Below are 9,424 nucleotides of genomic sequence, written 5' to 3' on the forward strand. Positions count from 1 at the left end.
TCACCAACTAATCCTCATAAGAATTTTTATGAATGATGCCTCTTTTTTCTTCATTTTCCATTATATTCCTTCAATTTCCTCCTCACATGCAACCTGTGACCTTTCACCTCCCTTTTCTCTTAATTTCCATTATTTTCATAAATAAATGTGCCAAAAATGTCATTTTGCCTTTCCAAAGCCTTAGCCATTTCCTTTGCCAATTTCCTTAGCCATTAAACAACCACAAGTGATCCCCATCATTATGCTTTTGCCCAACTTTTAGCTTGGAATAAGTGTCCCATCAACCCTGGTTATTATTTTTCCTTTATTAACTTTTATTACATGGAATTTTCACCAGGGCTATTACAGAACCCTCCCCCTTGGGGGAACATTGTCCTCGGTGTTCAACAACACCTATAACCACAAGATTGTTGTAAGCAACATATATTGTCGAGGGAGCTTTATAACTTAGCTCGTTGCAGTATTTACAATGATTAACCTGCTAAGAAGCAAACCAACATGAAAAAATAACAAACATAACATTATAATGACATGACATTCATACCTCTTATTGGAGCTTTATAACATATCTCATGGTGGTATTTACATCCATATACATATGTACATATACCAAAATCACCAAAATATATACCAAAACATATACCAAGATATATACCAAAATTGTTTTGCCTAAACTGACATAGCTCGCATCTAATCTGCCATCTCCCATGTAGCTTCATTGGGCCCAAAGTGCTTCCATTGCACCTTAACTTGCTCAATTTCTCGGTTCCAGAGCATGAGCACCTTTTTCTGCAATATACACTGAGGCTCTGGCTGGAATTCTCCATCTGGTTCCACCTGCAATACAAACCATTCAATCACATGATTAACATCTTTAACATAATTCTTAAGCAATGACACATGGAAAACATCATTGACTTTCCATGTTTGAGGTAGTGCAATTCAATAGGCTAATGGCCCATTCCTCTCAATAATATTGAAGGATCCACAAAACCATAGTGCCATCTTGGCACATGATCCAATCCGTCAAGAGCTCTTCTTCAGTTTGATGGGCAAGTACACATGTTCCCCAACCTGGAACTCCTTGAACAACTCGTTCTAATCTGCATAGCTCTTCTGCCTATCGTGTGTTGCTTTCAAATTCTTCTTGATTACCTGCATTTCTTGTTCCATTTCCGCCAACACATCCGGTCCAATCAACACCCTGTTAAACGGATCACTCCAACTGATGGGAGTATTGCAACTCCACCCATACAATGCCTCAAATGGACTCATCTTCAAATACTCCCGAAACCCATTATTGTAAGCAAACTCTACCAATGGAAGATACTCTTCCCACTTTCGTTTTTTATGCATCACATACATCCTCAACATATCCTCTAATATCATGTTGATCATCTCTATCTTTCCATCTATATGTAGATGATAAGTTGTATTGAATGCCAACTCTGTGCTCAAACTTGCAAATAACTCCCAAAACTTGGAAGTAAACTTTACATCCCTGTCTAACATAATCTTCTTCATAACACCATGCAATTTGACCACATATATAATGAATACTTGTGCTACATCGCTAGCTGATAATGTAGACTTTACTGGAGTGAAGTGTGCAACCTTTTTCAACCTGTCCACAATAACCATGATGGAATCATGTTGTCTCACTGTCCTTGGAAAACCTGTGATGAAGTCTATGCAAATGACCTCCCATTTCCATTCTGGAATCGCAATTATTTTAGCATTCCACCTAGATACTTACACTCTTTCTTCACATGCTGACAATCGAAACACCTAGCCACAAACTTTGTTACATCCCTCTTCATGTTCGGACAATAATAAAATATATTCACTATTTCCAGTGTCTTCTGACAACCTGGGTGACCCAAATATGATTTCGCATGAAATTATCTCAAGATCACCTTCTTGAGCAGACTATTGTCTAGTGCATATGTCCTGTCTCTGAATTGAACCAATCCATCTATTGTAAGGAAATAGTCCACATCCTATGCACCTACACCTGTACCTGTACTGTCACGTGTACCTGTACCTATACCTATACATGTACATGTACCTGTACTACCACATGTACCTTTACCAGTACTCTGCTACAACATGTGCATAATCTTCATATATCTAACATCCTTTTAACCTCCCTGCAAGGTCTTATCCTGTAAGTTTGTCCCATATGAGCTCATAGTTGCTAAGTGATTTACTTGTACCCACCTGCTAAGAGCATCTTCCACTTTGTTCTCTTTACCTTTGATATACCTGATCTCAAAATCAAACTCCCTGATCGTAGCCAACCAGCGAGCCTTCCTACCATTCAAATTTGGTTGGTCAAATAGATACTACCAACCACTTTGATCACTCATCAATGTAAACCTCATGCCTAGAAGATAGTGTCTCCACATCTTCAACACATGTATAATCGCTACCAGTTCAAGATATTGTGTCGGATAGTTCTGCTCGTGCTCATTCACTTTTGCGACTCATAGCATACCACTTGTCCATCCTATATAAAGACTCTACCAAGTCCTTTCTTGCAAACATCTTTGCATACTACAAACTCTGTGTTTGAATCTACAATCTTTATCACTTTTTCATGTGTCAACAACTTCTTAAGCTGATCAAAACTAGCCTCACACTCCTCTATCCATTCGGACTTCTTATCCTTTCTCTGCAATGATGTAATAGGATAAGCAATCTGTGAGAAGTTCTTGATGAACCTCCTATAATACCCTTCTGACCCCATGAAATATCTCACCTCATCTACATTATTAGGAGTTACCCACTCCATGATGGCCCTTATATTTAATGGATCTATTGCAATTCCCTACTTAGAGACAACATGCCCCAAGTAATGTACCTCAGTCTGAAAGAAACTACATTTACTAAGCTTAGCATAACATTGATTCTCTCTTAACACTGCTGCTAAATTCTCGACATGCTCTTCCTCATTTTTAGAATATACCAATATGTCATCAATGAACGCAATAACAAACATATCCAAATATGGATATAAAACACCATTCATTAAGAACATATATGTAGCTGGAGCATTAGTCAAACCGAATGGAACTACAACAAACTCATAATGCTCATACCTGGTCTGGAAATTTTTCTTGTAAATGTCATCCTCTTTGATGTATACCTAGTGATATATGGATCTCAAATCAATCTTCAATAACATTGTTTCTCCCTTCAACTGATCAAACAAGTCATCGATCATTGGTAACAGATACGTATTCTTGATGGTCACTTTATTCAATTGCATGTAGTCAATGCACAATCTGAGAGTACCATCTTTCTTCTTCACAAACAATACAGTTGCGCCCCATGGTGATACACTTGGCCTAATATATCACTTATCCAACATTTCCTTCAACTACAGCTTCAACTCTACTAACTCAGGTGTACTCATCCTGTACATTGCTTTTGATGCTGGAGTTGGCCCTGGCACCAATTCAATGGAAAAATCTACCTCCCTATGAGGTGGAAACTCTGAAATATCATCAAGAAATGTATCATTGAACTGTTTTAGAACTGGGTACCTACTCAAAAAATCTGCATCTTCAAATTCCTTACCTTTGTCACTAGAAACTTGCACTGCAAATAACACACACCCTTTACTGCTACTGTGCTTTGCTTGCATAGCTGTCACCATCTTAATTGATGTGGCTTTCTTTTTCCCTGTAAGACTCTTGGTTCCCTATTATCATACAAGCACTCAATGGCCTTGTCATAACAATCCACCTTGGTTCTATGGAGGTACAAGAAATCCATTCCCAACAACATATTGTATGATCCCAACGGTAATACATTCAAATGCGTTGTGGTAGGCATACCATTCAACTCAACTGCAAAAACTCTTACGCAATGATGAACTCGCTTCTTTGTACCTGTAGCCAACTACACTAACCACAATTCTGCATGCAATTTTGTACTCAATCCACACTTATCCACCAAGTCAGGACTAACATATCTATAATTAGATCCAGGGACAATCAAAATAGAAATAACTTGATCATAAAGCTTACTGTCCATCTCAATGATAGATTCCTAATGGTCTCCCTGTTTTTTATCAAATGTTGCATAAATACAAGGAATACTCTGACCATCATCCCCAACAGTCTATGCATCATGTGAAATGTATATATTAGGTCTACCACCCTGATACTGTGGACAATCTCTCCTGCAATTATCTCCTCCACAAGTCCAATAACTCACAGAATCCTTATTCTAATCCTCAGATCGATGTCCCTCTCCTCTATCTAATGCATTGAACTTCTTAGATGGTGAAACATTCTCTTTATTACTTGAATCCTAAGGTATTGCTCATTTCTTGCTCCATTTTCCTTTGTTCCTTGCATTACCTTTCCAATCTGGCTTAGTCTCAGATCTACACTTCGATTACTCATAGCAATGCCTTAGCTTTCAAATCGTTTCCTCCAATTATTTAGGCTCATCAAACTCAATCATGTCTCTGAATGCAACCGACAATCCACTAATGAACCTCTAAATCTTGGCCTTATTCGTGAGATAGGGCACATACCTCAGTAATTCCAAGAACCTGTTAGTGTACTCCTCGTCTGTCATCAATCCCATCTTTATCTCATAGAATTATTTTCCCTGTCATCAAAGTATCTCTCTGATAGGCACTTCTTATTGAATAGTCACTCAAACTCACTCCAATTCAAGTCCTCATGAATACATCTGACATTCTTCACATCTTCCCACCAAATTATTTTTTTACCTTTCAGACTGAATGTAGCTACTCTAGCTTTCCTGTTCTCTGAATAATCATGTAACCTGAAAAACATCCTCATACCAACAAACCATGCATCTGCATCATGTGGTTTCTTCATCTCTCCATCAAGATTAAGTGTCTTTTCTTTCTTAAATTCATATAGTAAGTATCCCCTATCACTCCTCCGGTAAGGATTACAACGATGATGATCATAGTGCCTATCTGAATCAGAACTAGAATAAGACTTGTTTCTGTCCCTCCTCCTATCCGGAGTGTCCAACAATCTATCATCTCTAACCATGTCATCTTTATATGTACCTATGACCACCATGCAGCCTACTACCATATGCCCCATTAGTTTAGTCCTCCCTCTCATATCCGATCTGACGTGACCCCTGTCGCTGCAAATATGACAAAATCTGAAGTATCACTGCATTTACCTCTTCTTGTTTCTCCTATGCCTGCATGATTCTGTCATTATCTGCCTTACAACTCCTTATTTATTCCTTTAATATTCTTAGTGTATCTTCCAAATCGGAAGAGTTCCCAACACCATACTACTCTTTTGATTCATAGGGAGAGTCTTTATAGTCTACCATCTTGCTAGCCATTTGATATTTCTTCCTACAAGGTATATCATGTCAGCTAAACCAAATCACAATAAACCAACGTACCTTAGTATAGCTCGGGGAGGATACCTTGTCTGCAAGATCAATAAATCAGTGTGATACGCATATAACGTAAACAAGGCAACATATAGAAATATAACACATAAGCATATAACCATGCAACCATCATTCTAGCTAGGGTCCAATCATCAGTTTTGTGGCCGATTTTTCGGTAATACGTGGAAACGACTCTCGGAAACGGATATCTCGGCTCTTGTTACGATGAAGAATGTAGCGAAATGCGATACTTAGTGTGAATTGCAGAATCCCGTGAATCATCGAGTTTTTGAACGTAATTTGCGCCCGAGGCCTTGGTCGAGGGCACGTCTGTCTGGGCGTCGCATCCCATTCAAACGCGCTCCCTGCAATATGCTAGGGAGCAGCAGAGCTGGTCGTCCATGCCCCATGCGGTGCAGTTGGCTGAAATACCTCAAGCGATGTTTCGTGGCGTGCGTCGGCGAGTGGTGATCTTGTCCCCTTGGATGGGCAGTCGGCGTTAGCTGATGCGGGCTTTGTGTGGCATCGCTCGAACTTGCTTTTCTCTCTCTTGTCCTCCCATACTATGACCTCATGCATGACAACAACCGTTACATCACTATACACTTGACCACAAGCAAACATGAATATGCATAAGCAATGTGAAGTCATCCACACAAACGCATAACCACATATAATCAAGCATAACCGAACTCAATCCTACCAGAATGATACATGCAATCAAGCATACAAGGATGTAACCAAACATACAAGAATGTAACCAAGCATACAAAAATGATACATGTAAGTGATATATAACAACATATAACCAATCATACACTCACATCGATGCACTCCATAATAACAACATCAACTTCCACATGACAACGTCACTACAACAATGATTAATATCATGCAAATACAACAAGCACATGGAATGCAAGTGTAAGAGACACACAAGCAACCGACATGCATGCATGACCAACACATAGTCGATCCAGCCTGAGGGGTGAACCATGCTTTGATTCCACTCTATAACACCCTCCACTCACATTTACCCAAGCAACCGTCAACCGGGTTAAACATGTGACAAGAGGCCACTATGATATGATTTGACCTCCTGATTCACGTTAAGGAAGTTGAATTGATGGAAACACAACATAAAACAAGGACCCTCAGGAACCAATCCAACCTTGTTGCCAACCATCCCCTGTATCCCACTAAGATTCTAGACCATTTGACCTCTGGATTCTCTCATGCTAGAGTCCAGAAACCTTTGGACACTCTCACAAGCCTGGAAGCCAGCATCCAGGGACTATTTTTCACAGTGTTGTGTCAGCGTCCCCAGGATTTGAGCCACTTTTTTAGGCCCAAATCCCAGGTCACTACCCAAAATTGAATGACTTATTCAAAATCGTAAAATAACAAGGAAATGATAGTACAAATGAAATCACTTGAATAATACCTTGACTGAACCCCTACTACCCATGACAGGCATTTCGTCAAACATATCACAAATATGTAATCTACAAGTGTAAACAACATATTTCAGCATAGGGGTCTCATACTTATCTGGGAATATCTAAGAAGCATTGATGCCTCAACACATCAACTAACATTTCATACATCATGTCATAGATACATTATTCATTCATTTACCAATAAAAACATGATGAGATCCATACATAGCTACTGTCATAAAACATATATATATAATCAACATAATCGCAGTAGAAATACCAATAAAATCACAGCTATATAAACCACATATAACTAGTATAATACTCATATAGTTACAAGGAGAAATAACCTCATATTGATGATGCAAAATCGAAATCTAGGATGGGACTCCCATGTTCCACTTGGCCGTAGAATGGTTGAGCCAAATATCTCTTCATCTATTCACCATGTGCCATATTTCAAGCATGAATGTGGGATCTCATAAAATACATCAATCCAAAACCATCCAAGGATTCCAGAGGCCAACCACCTCAACCCATCAAATAGTGATTCCACCTCAAATTTGGACATCACAAAACCATCATCAAATTAGTCTCTATCCAATTCTTTCAAGGATCCAGAGCATTTGTTCCAACCAAGGCTCCAAGACTAGTAACTCAACCCACCAAGGGTTGCAAAGCGTTTTTCCAACCAAGGCTACGGGACTAGTAACTCAACCCAAGTTGCTATAGGGCTCCAAAGTGTTTTTCCAACCAAGGCTCCAGGAACTAGTAACTCAACCCAAGTGAAGGAAACATGAGAACCAACCAAAAAAAAACAAGGAAATAAACCCACAATCTCCATGGCTATCTAGGAAATGGAAAGGCTAGGCAATCCACTATCAATCCAAGAAATCCTCCATGTCATTGATAGATCATGACCAATTATCCACATGCATATTCCATGCATGCCAAAATTAATGAGGTAAACATACATGAAACTCGGTACCTACAAGAAAATCTCGTTGTAATTTTTGATCTCAATGTCCTCTTGTGCTTTCCTACTCTTCCTTTTCCCTATTTCTCCAAAAATCCAAGTATGCCACACCCTCCAAGAGTGCTCCGAGAAAACTCTAAGTATCCAAGAGTATGAGAGAGTGAAAGAATAATGAAAGAGCTCCAACACTGAACTGACAAAAGGTTACCAACTTATCCTGTGAAGCCTTTTTATGAATGAGGCCTCTATTTTTTTTCATTTTCCATTATTTTCCTTAAATTTCCTCCTCACATGCAACCTGTGACCTTTCACCTCCCTTTTCTCATAATTTCCATTATTTTCATAAATAAATGTGCCAAAAATGTCAATTTTCCTTTCCAAAGCCTTAGCCATTTTCTTTGTCAATTTCCTTAGCCATTGAACAACCACAAGTTATCCCCATCACTATGATTTTTCCCAACATTCAGCTTGGAATAAGTGTCCCATCAACCGTGGTTATTATTTTTCTTTTATTAGCTTTTATTACATGGAATCCTCACCAAGGTTGTCACATAGGGTGTTGTTCTTCCATGTTGGTTTAATAAATTTTAATAATTAACACAAGAAATAAATCAAAGAGAGTAATATAGGCATAAAGTTTTACCAAGCAACTATGAACTATAATATGCAACCTTGGAGAACCAAGGATTTACGTACAGGCAAGCAATCTCCCCAAATGTTGTGTTTGGTGTATCATAGTATATGTTAGTGTCAGTCTTGAGCCCTCCATCAGTGATCAATAGCTCTTTGCATATGCATAGGTAGGTGTCTCATTAGTGTCAGTTTTGCATCCCGCTAGGCATGCCATAAAACTGAATGGAGGGCTGGTCTTTGTTCCCTTCTTGGCTTTGCTGGATCAGGTCATATCACAATGAAATTGAGTCATGTTTGTTTTTATTTTAGTCTTGAGGTCCCAGGTCTTAGGTCTAGGGTTTTGAGTCAAAATCACTGCCAGGTCATGAGTTCAAATTCAGTGAGTGCCCAGCAAGCCAGAAGGAGGTATGTACATATGTTTCATTGTTATTTTCATCAGCTACAGGTCATTTAATGCCTTGGATTTAAAAACCCTGTTTTTAAGTTCAAGGCCATGAGAAATTTGTAAAAATAAAGAAATTTTCAAAAGTTTTCAACTGGTTCCTTCGCCACAGCCCATCAGATGGTTAACCTGCAAAAAGAACGAAGTCAAACGCCTCAAAGAGCTAATTTCAGGACAAAATGAACTCCAAAACAGTGTTAAAAGAGAATGCAAAATGAAAACATTATAAAGTGGGTTTCTAAAGTCAAATTTTTTTAAAACGACCCTATAAAGGTAAATTCCCTCCTTGCAAAGTTTCATTGTGCATTTGAGAGCGAAAAATTACAAGCAAGAGGCAAAGAGGGCGAATTTGGGCGATTTCCAGCAAATTCCAGGCTTTGGAGGGTGCGCGACCACTCCACAGGGGTGCGCGACCACCTGGGTGGTGCGCGACCACTCCATCCAATTTTCGCAGTGTATTTTTGGTCGCGCGCGACCACTCCAAGGGTGCGCGACCACTCCAAGGAGGGGTGCGACCACTCGTTC

At 39.2% G+C, this 9,424-nt stretch overlaps 1 non-coding gene across 1 annotated transcript; it reads left to right on the forward strand.

Moving 5' to 3' along the window:
* Nucleotides 1–5,599: 5,599 nt before the first annotated feature.
* On the forward strand, nt 5,600–5,753 carry LOC149172866 (5.8S ribosomal RNA). The gene has a single exon (XR_016259939.1). It is a non-coding gene; the product is annotated as a 5.8S ribosomal RNA (ribosomal RNA).
* Nucleotides 5,754–9,424: the final 3,671 nt, after the last annotated feature.

This window comes from Pinus tabuliformis, chromosome 4_2, assembly GCF_031772625.1.
Source record: "Pinus tabuliformis cultivar Carrire ecotype Pingquan chromosome 4_2, CPIR1, whole genome shotgun sequence".
NCBI lineage: Eukaryota > Viridiplantae > Streptophyta > Pinopsida > Pinales > Pinaceae > Pinus > Pinus tabuliformis.